The sequence below is a fragment of the Gossypium hirsutum genome, chromosome A04 (assembly GCF_007990345.1).
Source record: "Gossypium hirsutum isolate 1008001.06 chromosome A04, Gossypium_hirsutum_v2.1, whole genome shotgun sequence".
Lineage (NCBI taxonomy): Eukaryota > Viridiplantae > Streptophyta > Magnoliopsida > Malvales > Malvaceae > Gossypium > Gossypium hirsutum.
Genome location: NC_053427.1, coordinates 4,179,413 through 4,201,935, shown reverse-complemented (window position 1 = coordinate 4,201,935; position 22,523 = coordinate 4,179,413). Strand labels below are relative to the sequence as shown.

The 22,523-nt window shown below is 35.6% G+C and overlaps 1 long non-coding RNA gene across 1 annotated transcript; it reads right to left on the bottom strand.

The window, feature by feature from the left end:
* Positions 1–5,148: 5,148 nt before the first annotated feature.
* Positions 5,149–5,971, bottom strand: LOC121227869 (uncharacterized). Its single transcript, XR_005925392.1, has 2 exons — positions 5,792–5,971; positions 5,149–5,507 (listed from the first exon to the last, which is right to left on the bottom strand). It is a non-coding gene; the product is annotated as an uncharacterized lncRNA (long non-coding RNA).
* Positions 5,972–22,523: the final 16,552 nt, after the last annotated feature.

The window sequence follows — 22,523 nt, the reverse complement described above, 5'->3', positions numbered from 1 at the left end:
GAAGCAGTTCGATGTAGAATTCTTACAAGAAGTGAAATACTCCGAATGGGTAGCCAACATTGTACCAGTTCCAAAGAAAGATGGGAAGGTACGAATGTGTGTTGATTACAGAGATTTAAATAAAGCTAGCCCCAAAGATAATTTCCTTTGCCACACATCGACACTTTAGTAGACAACACGGCAGGATATTCGTTGTTCTCTTTCATAGATGGTTTCTCGGGGTACAATCAGATAAAGATGCATTTAGAGGATATGGATAAAACTACCTTCATAGCCTTGTGGGGTACCTTTTGCTACAAAGTAATGCCGTTTGGGTTAAAGAATGCGGGGGCAACATACCAGCGAACCATGGTGAACATGTTCCACGATATGGTGCATAAGGATATTGAGGTGTATGTTGATGATATGATGGCCAAGTCGTGTACTGAAAAAGAGCACATTGAGGTCCTGAGAAGAATGTTCTTGAGATTGAGAAAGTTTCAGTTGAGGCTCAATCCAGCAAAGTGTACCTTTGGAGCTAGATCGGGAAAGTTATTAGGCTTTGTAGTCAGTGAAAAGGGAATTGAAGTTGACTCAGACAAGGTCAGATCTATACGAGAATTACCTCTCCCACAAAATCAAAAGGAAGTTCGAGGATTTCTAAGAAGACTGAATTACATTGCTCGGTTTATTTCACAACTAACTGAGAAGTGTGATCCCATCTTTCGTCTCCTTAAAAAGCACAATCAAGGTACTTGGGATGAGGAATGCCAAAATGCTTTTGAAAAGGTCAAACAGTATTTGTTGAATGCTCAGGCGTTATCTCCGCCCAGTCCAGATAGACCAATAATACTGTACTTATCAGTATTCAGCAATTCCATGGGATGTGTGCTTGGCCAGCATGACGAGTCAGGGAAAAAGGAGAAGGCAATTTATTATCTCAGTTTGAAATTCACTGACTGTGAGATGAAATATCCACCGATTGAAAAGTTGTGTTGTTTATTTGGACAACTCGGAGATTAAGACAGTACGTGCTATACCATACCACTTGGTTCATCTCAAAGCTTGATCCATTGAAATACATGATGGAGTCAACGGCTCTGAATGGAAGAATGGCGAGATGGAAAATTCTACTTTCAGAATTTGATATAGTCTACATAAGTCAGAAGGCTATAAAAGGAAGTGCGATATCAAATTTCTTGGCTAGTAGAGCTCTAGAGGATTATGAGCCATTGAACTTTGATTTTCCAAATGAGGAGTTGATGTGTATAGCAACGACAGAAGATTCTTCTTGGAAGCTCAATTTTGATGAGGCTTCTAATGCAGTCGGAAATAGAATTGGGGCAGTCTTGGTATCCCCAAATGGCAATCACTACCCTTTCACATACAAGTTGGGCTTTGATTGCACGAATAAAATGGATGAGTATGAAGCATGCATCATGGGACTACAAGTAGCTATAGAGCGAGGTATAAAAACCCTAAAAGTATATGGAGATTCTACGTTGGTAATTTATCAACTCAGAGGTGAATGGGAAACAAAGGACCCTAAATTGATCAATTATCGAAAGGTAGTTTTGGGGCTGCTTGAGGAGTTTGATGACGTCACCTTCAATTATTTCCCACGAGACAAAAATCAGATGGCAAATGCTTTAGCAACCTTGGCCTCAATGATTAAGGCAAATAAAGAAGAAGAGATAAGACCAATTCAAATGAGTGCCTACGAGGCTCCAGCACATTGTTGCAACATTGAGAAGGAAGAAGAGGATGATAACCCTTGGTATTAGGATATATTACGATATGTGAGGGATCGTAAATACCCTGAACAAGCCAATGAAAATGACAAACGAACGTTGAGAAGGCTAGCTTGCGACTATGTCTTGGACGGGGACATCTTGTATAAGAGAAGGAAAGACCAAGTACTTTTAAGATGTGTTGATGCCGTGGAAGCTAAGCTAATTTTAGAAGATGTTCATGAAGGCGTATGCGGGACACATGCAAATGGGTTCACTATGGCTAGACAAATCATGAGATTTGGATATTATTGGTCTACCATGGAAGGGGATTGTATCAACTACGCCAACAAATGTCATAAGTGTCAGATTTATGGAGACAAGATACATGTACCACATTCACCTCTACATGTCATGACTTCTCCATGGCCCTTTTCCATGTGGGGCATGGATGTCATTAGACCAATATCACCGAAGGCTTCAAATGGACATCGGTTTATCTTCATGGTCATTGACTACTTCACAAAATGGGTAGAGGCGACTTCTTATGCGTATGTTACTAAGTCAGCTGTGAGTCGATTCATGAAGAAGGAGACCATTTGTCGGTATGGAATGCCTGAGAAGATCATATCCGACAATGCATTAAACCTAAACAACAAAACGATAGCGGAAGTTTGCAACCAGTTCAAGATCAAGCATTACAATTCTTCCCTTTATCGTCCAAAAATGAATGGGGCAGTGGAGGCCGCCAACAAGAATATTAAGAAAATAGTGAGGAAGATGACTGAGACCTATAGAGATTGGCATGAGAAGTTGCCATTTGCACTCTTAGCCTACCGAACATCTGTCAAAACCTCTACTGGGGCAACTCTATTCTCGTTAGTTTATAGGATGGAAGCAGTATTACCTATTGAAGTAGAAATACCTTCTCTTCAAATTTTGACGGAAGTAAAGTTAGATGAAGCTGAGTGGGTTCAATCCCGGTATGACCAGTTGAACTTGATTGAGGAAAAGAGGCTAAAATCCATTCGACATGGTCAGATGTATCAGAAGTGAATGTTGCGAGCTTATGACAAGAAAGTTCGACCAAGAGAATTCCATGAGGGAGACCTTGTACTGAAAAAGATCCTTCCTAGTCAAAAGGATTTTAGAGGAAACTAGATGTCGAATTAGGAAGGGCCGTATGTCGTGAAGAAAGCTTTCTCCGGTGGTGCATTGATCTTAGCGGAAATGGATGGGAAAAGTTTACCCAATCCAGTGAACTCGGACTCAGTTAAAAAATACTTTGTCTAAAGAAGAAGAGAATCTAAGGTGAAAACCCACAAAGGGCAGCTTGAGATTTAAAAAAAAAATCAAAAACGGAGAGGCCAAGGTGAAAACCCGCAAAGGGCACCTTGTGACCAAAGGGGTTTTGAGTCGGAAACCCGAAAGGGCAGCTCAAATTTTGAAGAGTACACAGTGATCTTATTACAAAAAGCGAAGAATGCTGCAAACTGGGACATCAACAGAGTACTTGGGATCTTTTAAACACATTTTGAACTCAAGAAAGACTTCATGGAGCTGGTGTATAAACACTCAAGCAGCAATATCTTGAGCATCTAACTTTTATCCTGTTTTTCTATCTTTAGATTCTATTTCTTCCTAAAGATAGGCTTTCAGATTAATTTCCTTTGTATCCTTTCCTTTTAATCCAATTATTCTTAAAGATTTATTCATCTTCCATGTTGCATTGAAATAATGATAGATGAACTAAATATGTTTACAAACGAAGTTTCGCGCATTACTCTGGAATTTCTAGATAATACAAGAAACTAAAACAGGACGATTGTTCGAGAAATTCACGCAAGTAAAGGATGAAGGAACTCGAGGAATTTCTTTCTTCCAGTCTAAAGGGAAAATGGACAAAATCAACGATTCAATTTTAAGAAAAGATTGTTTTACAGACATCCTCAGTGGGTCGTAGCATTGGAGGAAGGGTATAGGCCTACAGGTTGAGCAAGAATAATGCTTTGAAAAGAAAAATGAAGGAATGAGTGGTGACGTCTAGGATAGGGGTCATATTCACAAAATTTTGCATCGTAACATGTTTAATTAGGAACATCTGACTCATTTCGATCATGGCATCCTAATTATCAGGCATAATTATTCTACAGGTTATCAGAGATGACGCGTCTTAATCCCCTAAGCAGTAGGGTAATAGGCCGCAGCATAGCAGATCTGGCTAAAGCAGATCCAAAATGGTTTGGCATCCTTGTGCTTACAATGAGCAAATCGAAGACATAGCTGATTTGGTTTTCGCGTGCTTACGCTAAAGCAAGTCTAAGATGATTTGGCAACTCTGTATTGTCAGATAACAAGTCGAAGTCTAGCATCTCCATTTCGATGGAGAGCAGATACATAGAAGATCTAGCCTTCAGATGATTTCACTGAAGTAGATCTAAGATGATTTGGCATCCTTGTGCTTACAAGGAGCAAATCGAAGACATAGCTGATTTGGTTTTCGCGTGCTTACGCTAAAGCAAGTCTAAGATGATTTGGCATCTTTGTATTGTCAGAGAACAAATCAAAGTCTGGCATCTCTATTTCAATGGAGAGCAGATACATAGCAGATCTAGCCTTCAGATGATTTCACTGAAGTAGATCTAAAATGATTTGGCATTCTTGTGCTTACAAAGAGCAAATCGAAGACATAGTTGATTTGGTTTTCGCGTGCTTACGCTAAAGCAAGTCTAAGATGATTTGGCATCTCTGTATTGTCAGAGAACAAGTCGAAGCCTGGAATCTCCATTTTGACGGAGGGCAGACACATAGCAGATCCAAACTTCAGATGTTTACACTGAAGTAGATCCAAGATGGTTTGACATCATTGTGCTTACAAGGAGCAAATCGAAGACATAGCTGATTTGGTTTTCGCGTGCTTACGCTAAAGCAAGTCTAAGATGATTTGGCATCTCTGTATTGTCAGAGAACAAATCGAAGTCTGGCATCTCCATTTTGACGGAGAGTAGATACATAGCAGATCTGGCCTTCAGATGTTTATACTGAAGCAAGATCCAAGATGATTTGGCATCCTTGTGCTTACAATGAGCAAATCGAAGACATAGCTGATTTGGCTTTCACGTGCTTATGGTAAAGCAAATCTAAGATGATTTGGCATCTCTGTATTGTCAGGGAACAAATCGAAGAAGCAGATTTGGCGTCTCTGTGTTCGATGGAGAGCAGATCGAAGATATCAACATGACAGTCATGAGTTTGCAATGAGTAGATTGAAGAAGCAAATTTGGCGTTTCTGTATTAGACGGGGAGCAGATCGAAGATAACAGATTTTACGTCTTTGTATTAGACGGGGAGCAGATCAAAGATAGTAGAAATCGCCTTCCTAAGTTGCAGTGAAGCAGATTGAAGCCGTCAAGAGGCCATTTAAAGAAGATCAAGGATCAAGAACTCAAGACTCGGCGAGCCCGGGCAAAATTGGTCCTTTTATAGTCTTTGCTCTGTTCTTGTTACACGACAACAAGCAAAGAGGGGCAGCTGTACAACCCAAATTTTGTCCGGGCTAAAAAGCCCAACATCTAAAAACCCAACAGCCCAAAACCCTTTAACGCTAGCCCATAGCAATTAAAAAAAAGGAAAGAAGAAGACTAAAAAAAACCTAGCCATCATCCCTATGCTTGACTGTCGGCCAACTTGCCCTGTCCCATTGCCCATACCTCCACTTACTCCATTCATGATTCCCGTATGTCCCGCTCCATGTTTTCACCCATGTTTCACGCCCTTCGTTCTCCACAACTGCAACACCTGTAATTGGAGCAAAGAGATAGGTGGAAAATGTATGGTTTTTGGCTATAAAGCCTTCAATTTTTCATTGTAAAAGAGGAGGACAGATGGTACTAGAAGGAGGGTTTTTTCCTTAAAAAAAACGAACAGTTGTACTACATACAATGGAGAGCACTTCAGGAAATAAAAACAGATCAATGGAGTTATTCTATGGTTTTACTTTCTTTTATTTGCTCTATTTATTTTACTTTTGAATCTTATATATATCTACACATATTTCGTGAAATAAAAAAGGAAGAAGGTACCTTTCTTCGCCTGGAAAAGGGGCTCCGGCCGCCATGCATGAGGGTCGCTGATGGCGAAGCCGGCGGTGGTGATCTGCCGAATTTGGGAGTGAATCGCAATATGAGAGGGGGGTTGAGAGCCTTCTCTCTGTTTTGAAAAATGAATGCAGGGTGGTGTTTTAACTTTTTTTTTATTTTTTTAAAAAAGGTTTTTTAATGAAAAAGAAGGAGATAAAGTATGGTTTTAATTAATAATAAAACAAAGTAGCATGGGGGAGTAGGATCAGCACGCTTTTTTGCTTGGGACCATGTGCATTTTACTTTTAATTGGGTAATTTGCGCAATTGGTCTCCTCCTTTGCGCTAGCCTTCAATCAGGCTATATTTAAGTTTTTTTAAATTATTTTAAATTGGCCCTGCAATCTGTGCGCTATTTCAATTTGCCCCTTTAGCACAATATTTTAAGATTTGGGACATTTTTAATTTTAGACCTCAAACATTTATATGCAATTAATTTTAGCCCAAAATTACGTTTTAATAATTTGTTTTATTTGTAAGTTATCCCTTGGATTTTGTTTTTTTCTCTCAACTAAGTTTCAGTTATTCTTCTTAGAATAAACATGTTTCAACATATTATTTTGATTTCATACTTTTGTGATTATTTTTTTTCCACATGCATACCTATTTATATGAAATACCTTTATATTATTATTACTACTATATGTATTATTTATATTAAGCTTTTCCTGTGTATATATTACTTTGTGTATTATTTACTTTTAATCTTTTATGCCTATTATTTATTTTGGAATTTCAATTACGCTACATATATTTTTTTTTCTTATTTTTTATTTTGATACAATTCAAGCTTCGTTCAAATTATTTACTTTAGAATATTTTTTAATTGCATTTGTACATTACTATTTAAAATTTTCTTATAGTTCATATAGTTATATTTTCAAATTTTATTTTTCCTATTATTTATTTTATTTTATTTTAAAAAAAACTTGTTATATTTTATTTAGGTGATTTACTTGAAACTTCTTTTAAAATTGGTTTCTTATGCATTGACCCTTGGACATAAATGGTGGTATTTTCATAATATATGATGTGTTGTTATTGCATGTATTCTAAGTTGTTCCTTTGGATTTCCATATTATTTTAGATTATTCCTGAGATGTTATTGCCGCATGTTTAATTCCTTATGTTATTGAGTTATTTATAAAAATACATTTCATTTATTTATTACATTTCATTTGAAATTTTAAACAAAGCAATGTTCGATATTTAAAGATTTCAAAAGATCGTACCCTAACTTACTGGGTTTCGACTTTTCTCGTTTACCCTAAATAACCGAACATCCTTTTAAAAAAAAAGAGTTAAAGTACATGAATTTTAAATAAAGGCAAGCTCATTCTCAAAGTTCAAGATGACGTGTCCTAACTTACTGGGCGTGACATTTTATTACTTCAAGATGAGAGAGTCTTCAACATCCGTTTTAATTTATTCGATCATTTTTAAATCAGCATTAATACAAAGAGGGATCATATTTTAAAAGTCTTTCAAGTTTTCAATTTTCGACACTAGGACACTAATTAATCAACTAGGTACCAATTTTGGGTGTATCGAGGGTGCTAATCCTTCCTCGTGCGTAACCGACTCCCGAACTCATTTTTCGATTTTCGTAGACCAAAAATAATCGTTTTAATAAATCAAAATGTTTTATTAAAATGATCGATCATAAGGTGACCCGATCACACCTAAACAAAAAAAGATTGGTGGCGACTCCATTTTCGTTTTAAAGTCAATCCCCGTTTTTTTCAAAAAAAATGGTTACGACACTCGCCACCTATCCAGATTCCGAAATGCTGTCTTCTTCATTTTTCTTCCACCTAGCCTTAATGTTTAAACTATTGTATTCTTTCATCTCTGTCAGGCCCCATTCCCTTACTCTGATTGGGAAGAAGTCTTATCCAACTTCCATGCTAACTAATTCATCAACCATTTTCGATTGAGTTATAGAGACCAGAAGCTCTATTTTTTCAAAATTGTGAACCTTTGTTAGATTTTCACCTACTAACACCAAATTCCCCCATAACCCAGCAACTCATTTAAATGTTTCATAGTTCCAACAATGCAATGGAACTCTTGATACTTCGATCCATGCCACCCTTTTATTTATCTTCAATTTCTCTGACCATGGCTCTATTTTAATGAAGAAATGTAGCACCCCAAACCCGGCCTAGACGTTATGACCGAATCCGACATGCCACATCGAAGCGTTCAAAACATTTTATATTGTTGATCCAGAAAAACTTACTTAGTGTTTTAAAAGATAATTTCATTATAGGTTAAAGTGAATGGAAGCTGTGCACCAGGTAGGAAACCGGAAAAGAGGAGGTGAGTCCATCGGACTGCTTAAGTACCAAACTCCCTTCGGATCCAATCCTAGACATGCAAACCACCATTGTCATACCTTAACGTCATGTATATTTCTAGGAAACCGATTTGATTAAGTCCTTTTTAGGAAAAGTGATTAATTTTGGAAAATATCTTCATTGCGGAAGCTTTGCTTATTTTCGTGTTATTTTGAAAACAATTACTGTTTTTGAAAACGCGCGTTAAAGCTATCCAATTTCAACAGTTAAATATAAATATTACATATCTTAATAAAACATATAAAAACCATCAAAAATAAATAAGCGGCCTTATTACATTTAAAAGCCCAAAACCTCAAACGTAATTAAAAGGATGTCCAGTTCACTAGAAGAAAATTAAACTTTCAGAACGGGTGGCCACTCCGAATTCTCTTACAGCTCCAAGCCCACTATGGTTGGGGATTTCCTGCGTGGATGAAAATAAAAGGGGTGAGTTTGGGGAAACTCAGTGTGTAAGGAAAACCCATTCAAAGCCCAAGTCAGCTCAAGCCCATTGGGCCTAAGCCCATTCAGGTAACAGTGGTATTGGGCCAGAGCCCTTTTCAGATTACAATAAACTAGGCCTTAGCCCCTTATTCAGATAACAGTATGGCCCATAGGCCCATTTCAAAATACATGCAACATCAGTAAACATATGCAAGCCCATTTGGGTAACAGTGGTACTGGGCCAGAGCCATTTTCAGATTACAATAAACTAGGCCTTAGCCTCTTATTCAGATAACAGTATGGCCCATAGGCCCATTTCAAAATACATGCAACATCAGTAAACATATGCAAGCCCGTTTGGGGAGACTACTCAACCCACCAACCACTACACTCCACCCGTACCAGCCATACACTCCATGTGGGGAATAGCTCAACCCACCCAGCCCAACACTCCACAGTTGCAGCCTTGCTGCTCAGTTAACAGTAAATTGAGGCAAAGCCTCCAGTACGTGGACAAGCCACTTTCAGTACTTCCTCCGTCAATATCCCAGTCCCATGCATCAGATAATAACAACATGGCATGCAGTAAATAACAACAATCAAACATGCATTTAGGTCAATTTAACCCTAGGGTATTTCGGTAATTTATCTACTAGGGGTAAAACTGTAAATTTTCTACTTTTAAAGGTATTTCAGTAATTTATCTATTTTAGGGTTTTTCATGCATAGTCCTACTTTTCATGTACTAATAGAATCACGTACCGAGGGTTCTTACCAAATTGGGCCCGTTGGCCCATCATTCCAATTTTGGCCCATTAAGCCCAAAAATATCAAGGGCACAGAAATCATGCACTTTGCAGTCCAAATTTTGCAGTTTACCAAAAACATTAATCGATTTACCTTACGAGCATTCGCACACTCGCAAATCTACAAAATACCGGTTTTCGGCATTTCAGCTTTTCGACTTTTGCCGATCCAGACTAAGAAAGAGGGTGTTAGTTACACACCTATTTGCGACGATATGCTGACGAGATCCACACACGAACCGCCTACAATTGGATTACTAACACGTTAATCTAACTATTCAAATACAAACTACGTATTAACCCCTTACAATATTCGGCCAACCACACCTACAGATCATAGTAAGCTTATAAGAAATCAATAAGCAACTCATTAACAAATTTTTGTCAATGTTTACCACATAATCATAATTTCACTGCAAGCTGTCTTCCTGAGCAACAGTCACTAAATCATTTATAACTGGAGCTACGAAACTCCAAATCAAGTGCCGTTAATTTTCCCTGAAAATAGACTCATATATCTTATATCCATAAAATTTTCAGAATTTTGGTTTAGCCAATCAATACCAGATTTTTCTAAAAGTTTCCCATGTTTCACTGTTTGACTAATCTGACCACTCTTCATTTGAATAAAATTTCTCATTCTACAGAATTCAAAATATGTTCTAGTTTATTCCATTTGAAACTAGACTCATTAAGCTTTAATTACATAATTTATTGAGCTTCTAATTCATCTCCCACAATTTATGGTGATTTTCCAAAGTCATATTACTGCTGCTGTCCCAATCAGATTTATTACCAAATCACTCTTTCATACACCTATCTTGCATGCATGTTATTTAAACATGTATATCACCAATCAATCATCACATATCTATGATTTTTACTTAAGCATAATTTCCATTTCATCATTTTAAAGCACAACATGTTAGCCGATTTTTCCCTTTAGCATCTAAGGCACATGCATGCTCATTTGTTTGGCTCAACTTCACATATCTTCCATTTTTCATCAAAAGAACATGAAACAACAACCATTTCCTTCATTTTAATTCATGACCAAATGCTCACAACACAACTAAAAATCAAAATATACTTCAAGAGTTAAGGTAGAATCAAGAAGAACTCATGAACCTCAAAATAGAAGCAAGGTACCAAGAACTTACCTTCAATTTTCCTCCTCCTAATGACCAAATACTCAAGAGCTTTCTCCTCTCCTTTCTCTTCTCTAACTTTCAGCTATGATGAACAAAGATGGACAAAACTTTGTTCTTTTCACCCCTTTTTCTTTTAATAAAACTTCATATTTCATACATTTAATTCTTTAATACAAAAGACATGAAATTCTTATCATGAAACATTTACCTAACCCATTATCATGGAACATTTACCTAACCTATTATCATGGAACATTTACCTAACCTATTATCAATTTGTATCAATTTGTACCATAAATTATGGATATCAAGTGTACATTTTGTCTACAACAACATGATGGCTGGCCACTTCATGTAAAATGGGAGGTTTGTCATGCAAATCCTCCTATTTTGCACTCCTATTTATTTGCTCACTTCAATTTAGCCTATAGCATTTTCAAACATTTTCACATAGGTCCTATTTCATAATTTCACTCCCAAATGACAAAATTAAAGCATGAAATTTTGCCAACATTCACAGAATTCCCGAAAATTGGGGCGTTACAAGAAATCTTTCAAGTAGGACCATTCAGTTTGCCTTAACAGATCCATCAGTTTTTCATCTGGTATTTCGACCAAAAAATGTCTTTCTTGAATCCTTTTTACTATTATTTCTCCAAGACCAATTTTTGCTATTCGATCATTAAGACTTTTTGAATAAAAAATCGAAATCGATTCGCACACCAGGCATTTCTGTAGGTTCCATAATAGTTCATCTTCAACATAACCTTGCACTATTCTTTTCTCTGTTTTCACTTCTCTTCTTGCATCATTTCGAGCCTTTCTTTACTTTTTTCTTCTTGAGCTATTTTTTCACTCTGTTCTTGTCCCTTTTGAACCGAAGCTTTCCTCCAAAACTTTCTTTTTCCATTATATCTAGCCATTTTCACCCCGATTCTCTTTCCCATTAAAAAAAATCCATTTAACCTCATTATCACCCTTTGCGCATTAGTGAATCTCAAAACCCAAACCTTTTACCATTTCTACTCCTTTTTGTTGGGATGAATGCATCAACAACATTTCCATGGTATCCAAATAATTCCCACAAGCCTTTCCAATGCATAGATGTAGGAATATTGTATACGAACACTGTTACCACGTTTCCATTCTCCACAGCCAAGCTTGGATCCATTATGTATTCTTAATTTGGAAACTATAAGTTATTTCATCTTTGATTGAATTGTTGAGAAGAGATCGCAATATGATGGTTAGGGTATTTATCGCCTAAAGTGTGACCTGGGTTGAAGTCACATTGCTATTAAGACTTTGCCCTCCTCTTATAATTCAGTTTTTTTTTTAGAATTAAATGATGTATCCAAAATAATTTATCCATAGATTAACTTATATGACAGTCTAAAATCAGCATTAAATCTTAAACAATTATGTTAAATTTAATTTTTATGATTAAAAATATAAATATCAATAGTCATTGTAAGCACTAAATTTTTGTCCGACTAGAATTTGTGTTTAATTTTCAAAATTTCAAAAAAAAATTAAAAAATAAAAATTGCATTTTGACCCCTAAACTTTTCCTAAATTTCATTTTGACCCTTAAACTTTCTTTAAATTTCATTTAGACCCCTAAACTTTCATTAAATTTCATTTTAATCCTAAATTTTCTAAAAATTACATTTAGCCCCAGAAGTTTTGCTGCATTTGTGATTTGGTCCTTCAGACAGGTTACGTGATTTGGGGCACCCACTTCCCAGATTTTCAGGCCACAAACATGGGTGGCTGCTCCTTCTTCACCCACTACCTGCAAAATGAAGCAAAAATCATCTATAAAAGGGGCTTTTAACCCCAAAAAAAAGGACCCCCACCCCATGAATCTCCAAAAAAAAAGTTTCAAAGAGAAAAAAAGCTTCAAAAATAAGAAAAAAGGGGAGAGAAAAGAAAGGAAAGAGAAAGGTTCGGTGGAGTCGACGGTGGCAGCTCGAACGGCGGCGTGAAAGAAGCGACGGCGTGGGGGGCTCGATTTTGAAGAAGAAGAAGAAGGAAGAAGAAGAAGAAGAAAGAAAGAGAGAAGAAGAAAGAAGAAAAAAAAGAAAAAAAATTTAACAGTCGGGTCAAACCGACCCGAACCGGGTATAACCCGACCCGATCCGGCAACCCAACCCGACCCAGCAAGCCCATTAGCCAAGCCCAAAGTAGCCCAACAAAAAAAAGAAAAAACAAAGCAAAAAAAGGGGAAAGAAGCAGCAAAAAAAAAAAGAGGGCAGGCCAACAATAGGCCCAATTCCAGCAGCCCAACAAGCAGCCAACAGGCCACCAGCCAGCAGGCCCGCGCAGGCCAGCCCAACAAGGCAGCCCAGCAGAAAAAAAAAGGAAGAAAAAGGAGAAAAAAAGAAAAGAGAAAAAACAAGAAAAAAAGGGGTTCAATTTTGTGTTACCCGTTCGGCGAAGCTCGTGTCCCGAGATTTTTCGGTAATTTCGTTTTTTAATTTTAATTTAATGCTCGTATTTTTTTCGTTTTAATATTATTAGTATTTTATGCATTTTTATATTTTGGCATTTATATTTTTAATTTAATTTAATTTAATTTAATTTAATTTTTATTTTTATTTTATTTTATTTTATTTTAAATACTTTTAATAAATAAGGCAACGAATCGATTTAACATGAACTCGTTGATTTCATCGCTATGTTGGGTGAATATCACCGGTTCGCGTTAAAATCGATACGCCCTTTTAAAAATCGAAAATATTCAAAAAAATTCGTATTTTCAGAAAAAAGATCCTCGCGTTTCGAAATTTTCGTGTCTTCAAAAAAAATTTCTCATGTTTTCAAAAATAAGGTAACGAATCGATTTGACACTAATTCGTTGATTTCATTGCTATATTGAGTGAATATCACCGATTAGTGTTAAATGCGATACGTGCTTAATGAAAAATCAGAAAATTTTTCGTGTTTTCAAAAATTCTCGTGTTTTCAAAAAATTTTATTTTTCAAAATTTTTCGTGTTTTCTAAAAATTTCCATATTTCTAAAATTTTCGTGTTTAAAAAAATTTCGTATTTTCAAAATTTTTTATTTTTTTCAACAATTCTCGAGTTTCACAAATTCTCGTGTTTTAAAATTTTTTATGTTTTAAAAAATAAATTTCTCGTGTTTCAAAAAATTGTCATGTTTTAAAAATTTTCATGTTTCTAAAATGTTTGTATTTCAAAAAATCCTCGTGTTTTCAAAAATTCTCATGTTTAAAAAATCTTCTTGTTTTCAAAATTCTAGTGTTTTAAAAATTTTCATGTTTTCAAAAATTTCCCCTGTTTTCAAAAATTCTCGTATTTTGAAAATTTTCTTGTTTTCAAAAAAAAACTTTCGTGTTTTATAAATCTCCGTGTTTTCAAAAAAATTCTCGTCTTTCGAAAATTTTCGTGTTTTCAAAAAATTGACCTTGTTTCATAAATTTCCGCGTTTCAAAAAAAAATCCTCGTGTTTCATAATTTATCAAAAATTTTTGTGTTTTCAAAATAAAATTTTGTGTTTTAAAAAAATTCTCATGTTTCAAAAACTGTCGTGTTTTCAAAAATTCCCGTGTTAAGAAAATTTTGTGTTTTCGTGTTTTCAAAAAAATTTTCGTGTTTCAAAAATCTTCGTGTTTTCAAAAATTATTATTTTGTTTCAAAGTTCTCGTGTTTAAAAACAAAAAAAAAGGGTTTTCTCAAGTTTCAATCGGATCACAATTAAATATTAAATTGAACTTGTATTTTTGAAAATTAAGACAACGCGCGTTTTATGAGATACCAATTTTGGGCTTCGCGAGGGTGCTAATACCTTCCTCGCACGTAACCGACTCCCGAACCCTAATTTTCTCTGAATTTTTACGTGGATCTAAAATTGCCTCTTTTTTAGAAAAGTTTAAAAATAAATTTTTCTTTTGAAAAGAGAATTTTGTAGGTGTCCGATCACACCTGGAAAAAAGATCGGTGGCGACTCCTTTTCAAATAAAGTCGAGATTCAATTTTCAAATTTTTAATAATCACTTCAATTAGCGCCCGTACTCCAAATTTTTAGGTCGCTACAGTCATATTATTAAATTTTAAAAATAAAATTTTTAACAAAAATAATTATTTCATCTTAAAATTGTTTTTCACTATCAATTGACTAAATTATAATAAAATTTATAGCAGCCCCAGTGAAAGTGAAAGGGGGTGCTCATTTGCTCATTCTAGTAATTATAAATTAAAAAAAGTTAAAAGGCATTAATTTTTTATCCTTTTAATTTTATAAAAAATTCATTTTAGTTTTCATTTAATTTTTTTATCTTTTAAGTCCTTAAATTTACATTTTTGTCAAATCACCTCAAAATGAATGGAAAAGTTCAACATTTTAAGTTTGTTGATGTTGTATAAATGTGGACTGTTATGGGGATGACATGCCAACATTTAATTAATTTTTTAAAATTTAAAAAATTTAAAATATTATAAAATTATTTTTAAAAATGAAAAATTATTAAAATATTCAAAATTATTAAAAAATACAAAAAAATATTTTTAATAGTTTAGAGATGAATTAAATGCTAACATGTCATCTAATCAGCAATCCACATGTATAACACGTCAGGAAAGTTAATAAATATTAATTTCTCCATCTACTTTGGAGTGGCTTGACAAAAAATACAAATTCAAATGTTAAAAGAAGCGAAAATTTTAATGGAGGGCTAAATTGACTTGTTTTGTGAAGTTGGAGGGCCAAAAAATTATTATGCCAAAACTAAATGATTAATAGAAAACAAGGGGAGATTTGCATGCATCTATATAATTTTATTTCAAATCATAGTCGTTATCTTGAGATATAAATTGGCAAACATTAATTGAATATTCCTTGGGAAAAAAACACTACAAGACAACGAAATTAAATATCATAATCAAATGTCGAAAATGAATGATAAGAAATTTAAATTAAAAATCAAACATAGTAGGCTTGATGTGCAAGCTATCTGCAATCTTTTTTTTTAATTGTTCTATTATATAGATTTTAATAGTTCTTACGTCTTTCATCAGTCATTTTGAGCTGATGCATTCATTTGTTTCATTCATATGGTGTTGGATCACATTAAAAAAAATATACAATTAATTAATCATTTTTAGCTTAATAAAAAATGTAATCTTGATTGGTATACGTATTATTGTCAATGTAAGAGGATTTAGTTTCGAGTGTTCTTAAGCGCATTATCCTTCTATTTATGGGTTGGGGAGGGGTTATGAGTAATTTTAAGCATTATGTCAAAAAGAACATATACAATCAGAATCTATAATAAAATTGTTAAAAAATATATATAAACATAAAACAAATTTGTTTACATAGTTTTTATATTTAAAGGAGCTTTGGATTCAAATAATTTTTGGTTGCTTGAGGTTTTTGGATCTATTTACTCTTATTTAAGTTGTAAAGTTTTTACGAGAGATAAAATGTAATTTCACCATTTTAATAGTTTACATCTTTATAATTAATTAAGGATTAAATCAAAATTTTATTATTATTGAAAGCCAAAGTGAGATTTTTACCATGTACTAATTTTTATAATTTATAAAATTTAAAACACTAAAACATAAACTTATCATTTTAGGGTGCAGAGCCAGCCCCTATATTTTGAATTTGAATCAATTTAAGTTTAAAATTTTAAATTTTTATGATTAAATAAAAATAAAATAAATTTTATTTTAAATTTATCAAGTTAAATTTTGAGTTAGAAATCAAAATTGCGAGGTTTACCTATATTAAGGAAAATTAGGTATTTAAAAATTATTAATGTAAGCACTAAATTTTGTCCGACTAGAATTTGTGTTTAATTTTCAAAATTTCAAAAAAAAAATTTAAAAATAAAAATTGCATTTTGACCCCCAAACTTTCCTAAATTTCATTTTGACCCTTAAACTTTCTTTAACTTTCACTTAGACCCCTAAACTTTCATTAAATTTCATTTTAATCCTAAATTTTCTAAAAATTACATTTAGCCCCAGAAGTTTTGCTGCATTTGTGATTTGGTCCTTCAGACAGGTTACGTGATTTGGGGCACCCACTTCCCAGATTTTCAGGCCTCCCCTCTCCGCTGCCACCTGAAAACAAAGAGAAAGAGGACAAAATTTGGAGCTTTTAAAAAAGAAAAATTGAAGAGAAGGGGGGATTTTCGGCAACCAAAAGCAAAAAAAAAAAGCAGAAAATTCCAGCAGCAAAAAAAATACTCCCATGGGCCGATCCCACGCTCACCGCCACCGTACACACGCCACCACGATCGCCGTGCAACGATCATCGTTGCTCCTCGCCGAAGTCAAGCTAAGAAATGTGCAAGCATAAACAAAAGAAAGGAAAATAGCAGCAAGCAAGCAAAAAAAAGTAAAGTAGAAAGAAGTGAAGAAAGAAGAAGAAGAGAGGAGGGAAAGGAGAACGCCGACGACCGTCCAACCACCGTACCCAGGAGACATCGACGGCGGTGAAAAAGAAGGGCCAATGCTTTGAGACAAGAAGAAGAGAATAAGAAAAAAGAAAAAAGAGGAAGAAAAAGAGAGAAAAAATAAAAAAAATAAAAAATAAAAAACAGTAGGCTAGTTTTGGTGGACCAGCAGCAGCCCACCAGCAGTGGCCCACCCGTGCAGCTCCAGTTCATCAGCAGGCCCAGCGCAATAGTCCAACAGATTCAGCCCATTTCCTTGCAGCCCGCAAGTAGCAGCCCAACAAAAAAAAAAGAAGCAAAGAGAAGAGGGCCTATTCTTCAAGCCCACAATTTTGGGCTTTTGGTAATTTTTTTAAAGCCATTTTAATTTAACTCATATATTAAATGGTGTTTCATTTAATTTAAATTTACATTTTAGAATAGTTTTATAAATATTATTATGTCATTTTATTTGCATGTTTAAAATAAAAATTATTTTAATGCATAAGGCAATGAACCGATTTAGCATCAAGCTATTGATTTCATCGCTATGATGGTGGATATCGATAGCTCGTGTTAAATTCGGGACATCCTTTTAAAAAAAATGTTCAAAAATCCTCGTATTTAAAAAAATCCTCGTGTTTTAATGGAATTCCGATTAAATATTAAGTTGAATTGGTTTGACACTAATTCGTCGATTTCATCGCCATGTTGGGTGAACATCATCGATTCGTGTTAAATACGGTACGTTTTAAAAAAAAATTTCGTGTTTCAAATTTTCGTGTCTTTAAAAATTACTCGTATTTTAGGAATTTTCGACTTTTCGCGTTTTCAAAAGTTTTCGTGTTTTAAAAAAAAATTCGCGTTTTAAAATGAACAAATTTTCGTGTTTTCAAATGAAAAATTTTCGTGTTTTAAAATAAAACAAAAAACAAAAAAAACTCCCGTCTTTCAGAAATTTTCGTGTTTTCAAAAATTGCCTGTGTTTTCAAAATTTTCATGTTTTCGTGTTTTCAAAAAATTCTCGTGTTTTTAAAAAATTTCATGTTTTAAAAAATTCATGTTTTCGGAATTCTCATGTTTTCAAAATTTTTCGTGTCAAAGAATTCTCATGTATCTAAAATTTCCTTGTTTTCAAAAAATTTCTGTGTTTTCAAAAAATTTTCGTGTTAAAAAAAACTGTCGTGTTTTCAAAAATTCCGTGTTAAAATATTTTGTGTTTTCGTGTTTTCAAAAATTTTCGTGTTTCAAAAATCTTTGTGTTTTCAAAAATTGTTATTTTGTTTCAAAGTTCTCGTGTTTAAAAACAAAAAAAGGATTTTCTCAAGTATCAATCGGATCACAATTAAATATTAAATTGAACTTGTATTTTGGAAAATTAAGACAACGCGCGTTTTACGAGATACCAATTTTGGGCGTCGCGAGGGTGCTAATACCTTCCTCGCGCGTAACCGACTCCCGAACCCTAATTTTCTCTGGATTTTTACGTGGACCTAAAATTGCCTCTTTTTTAGAAAGTTTAAAAATAAATTTTTCTTCTGAAAAGAGAATTTTGTAGGTGCCCGATCACACCTGGAAAAAAGATCGGTGGCGACTCCTTTTCAATAAAGTCGAGATTCAATTTTCAATTTTTAATAATCACTTCAATTAGCACCCGTACTCCAAATTTTTAGGTCGCTATAGCTGGCGACTCCACTGGGGAAAGCCTTTTTGAGAGTCGTGTCTGGAATTAACACGTTTTGTCAAAATTTTCAAATTTCCTTGTTCAAAGTAAATATTTGGTCGTGATCCGAAAATCTCGTTTTCAAATTCATGCATTTGTATCGTGCTGTAAATATTTCTTCTAACTTGCTTATTTGGTTGTTTTTCAGTTTTTAATTTTTATGGTTTTAATTTTGGTTTAGTTTCTTTAAGTGAAACGTAAAGGTTTATGAGTTGTTCCCCAACACCGTGCACTTGCATTTTCGCATAACATGAGCTCTCTACCCGGGCTCCGTCCGTTTAAGTGAAAGTAACGCTACGCCTTCGTGAGTTAACTCGTCCCTCCGCACAGGCTAGTGAATACTTTCGGTTACATATGATTTATGCTTTCGTGAGTTAACTTGTCCCTCCGCATAGGCATAAGTAATGTAACCCTCGATTGAACTCGTGAGCCTGTGATAGCTGTGACCGAGGCTCCGGTTAATCTAGTAGATGATAGTACGGCAATTCGAGTACCTATCTGAACAAACCGCATATAACCATACAACAACTAAGTGCGACTCCGTCCGTTTAGTAGTCACCAAAATAAGTGCACGGGAGGAACGCCTCTTACCTTTTGCACTTTCGCTTTCTATGCAAGGGAATCGAGTCCATTGGTCCAGTAGCTTAATTTGTTAGATTTTCCACAATTTTTCTCTGATCATATGTGTTTTGCTAACCAATGTTGTTTGTCTGTATTTCTATTTTTCATCATGCATCATATACATCTTGTTAGGAAAGGGTTGATTAGAGATTGGTTGCCAAAAGGGGTTTTTGATAGAGGAGTCATTACACGAGTGACCGAAACGTGTGTAATAGACTCTTTTGATTAAGGAATGCCTAAATAGGGGCTATCTTGAATTAACACCAATTTCTGCATTTCTTTCATGACTAACAATCATTTGACATTCATGCATTCATTCATTCATTGCATATTCTATACTCGTTCGCTGAGGTTAAAACATACAATTCGCTAGTTGTGCATACCATATGGGAAACCAGGGGCATTCCATGAAAAACTGCCTAGCCTTTAAGAGAAGAGTTCAAGGACTCATTGATGCAGGTATCCTATGATTCGATAGTGCCAGTAATGCAACTGGGAACCATTCCCTAACCATATCGAAAGGGATGTGAGCATAGTGGGGAAAGTGGATGAATGGAAGGTCAGAAGATGTGTGGCAGAAATAAGGACGCCTCTGCAGAAAATTGGGAGGTATTAGTTAAGAAAGGATTGCTCTGTCACTCTAATAGAGTTTTTGGAGAAGAAGGTCAAAGTTTTTGCAATTTTCATGGGATTGTTGGGCACGACATTCAGTCGTGCGAGGACTTTAAAAGGTTACTTCAAGACCGGATGAATAATAAGGAGATCAAGGTCCTTAACAAGAATGAAGATGCCAACGAAAGAGAAGTATGCGTCTCTGATAGCCAATCATCAGGGCCCCCTTATAGTGCTGATCGACCGTTGGTAATTTATTACGACGCGATGAGAGAGCCATTGAAACCACAGATGGTAATTGAAGTATCATCTCCTTTCCCGTATAAGGACAACAAAACAGTACCGTGGAGATATGATGTTAATATCGTTACACCGGAAGTTGAAAGTCCAAAGCCATAATTGAAGATGTTGGGGAGGTAGGTCATTTTACTCGAAGTGGACGATGCTATTCTAAAAAGTTGAACCGGTAAAGAAAAGTAGCGACTCGAAGTAAAAAGGGAAAGCAGTGATGCACGAGGTCGAAGTCGAAGTCGAGCAAGAAATTCCACCCGTGCCAAGAAACTAAAAAGCCTGTGAATGAGGAAGAAGCTCAAGAATTCTTGAAATTTATTAAGCACAGCGAATATAGTGGTGGAACAACTGAGCAAGCAGCCAGCACGAATCTCAGTTCTTCTCTACTGTTAAATTCAGAGCCACACCGGAACGCTTTATTGAAGGTGTTAAATCAAGCTTACGTGGCCAACAACATATCTGTCGAAAAGCTTGATAGGTGGGTAAACAATCTGAATGCGGACAACTTCATCTCTTTTAGTGATGATGAGATACCGCTAAATGGTAGAGGTCGGTGAAAGCGCTGCATATCATGACCCGCTGCAAGGGCTACATAATACCGAACGTACTCATCGATAATGGGTCAGCATTAATGTTATGCCATTGGCTACACTTTCCAGAATACTGATAGATTTGTCCTACTTAAAGCCCTGTCATTCCACGGTAAGGGCATTCGACGGGACGAGGCGTGAAGTCATGGGAAAGATCGAAATCCTTTGGAAGTGGGCCCCTACTCTATGAGGTCGAATTCCAAGTCATGGACATACACCCTCTTTAACTGCCTTTGGGAAGACCTTGGATTCATTTGCTGGAGCAGTCCATCATCCCTCCATCAAAAAGTGAAATTCATCATGGATGGCTGTTTGGTCACAGTCGAGGGTGAAAAAAACGATTATCTCTGTGCGCATTGAAGTAAGCAAGGATCAAGAATTTCTTCGATCCCTTGAATTCTCAATGCCATTTTCGTCGCTGAGGGAAATAGATTCCGATGCGAAAACTGTCGAGAATACCAGAATGGGTGTCAAGTTGACCGTAGGAAGGGGAGCTCGTGCGAGAAGAGGTTTAAGGAGACATCTGCAAGGAATAGTAAGGGCTTTAAAGCCAGTGCACACAGGCCCGTACTGTTGGGTTCGCCTGACATGCGCCAAGAAGAGACAGTGGAAGAAGGATCAAGAGAGAAGAATTGCAAGAACTTTGGGCCGAGAACCAGAATGGGAACCAATAGAGTACCCTCCTTTGTCAAAACATTTACATCTGCGGGAATGATGTACCTGGACAAGAAGATCCACGAAACATGCTGGGATTAATTGAAAGGTTTTCAGATGCTAGTATAATGTCATTGCAAAGAAGTGGTGCAAGTAAAGATGTCTCGAGGATACGCCTTGCCCTCTTGGTTTCATGTTGAACAATTGGATTGCTGAGGAGCTTCTTGTAGTTTATAAGCCTTCAGGTAATGCCAAACATCAACCTTCTATGTGTCCTTAGATATATAGAGTTCTTTTGTAAGAGTTTGCATTCGCTCTTTATCATTTAAATGAATTTCAATGAAGATGTATTTGTCATGATTTTTTGCATTATCACTAATTCATAATCATTTCTCATTTCATAGCCTATCCTTACATTTGCCTCATTGCCATGACATAACATTTGTTTGTTGTTTCCAATATTGGATGTCCCCGATAGCTTCCTTTTCCATTCAACTTCAGGTGCTCAGATATTGACGACATGAATAAGCCGTTACGAATCTGAAATTGATGTTGAGAAGGCTGTTTGCTTAGGAGATTTGAAGCCGAAGAAAATGCTGAAGATTATGTCTCGTCTCCTGAATTGTTAGAATGGTGGAACAAGAGGATAACAGGTTCTGCCTTATGAAGAATCTGTAGAAACAATAAATTGAGCACTGAAGAGAGGAAACAAGAAGTGAAGATTGGATTCTATTTCAGAAAGTACCAGGCGTAGTTTGATCACTTTACTCCGCGAATACAAAGATGTTTTCGCGTGGTCATACCAGGACATGCCAGGGCTAGATGAGATTTAGTGTCATAAGCTCCCATTAAGCCAGATGCAGCCCATCCAGCAAAATTAAGACGGATGGGCGATGCTGTTGAAATAAAAGGGAGTCAAGAGCATTTGCGCTGGCTTCTACAAGCTCCAAATATCCGAATGGGTGGAACATAGTCGGTACAAGAAGATGGAAAGAGAATGTGCGTGGGGGGGGGCCGATTGATCGTGACCA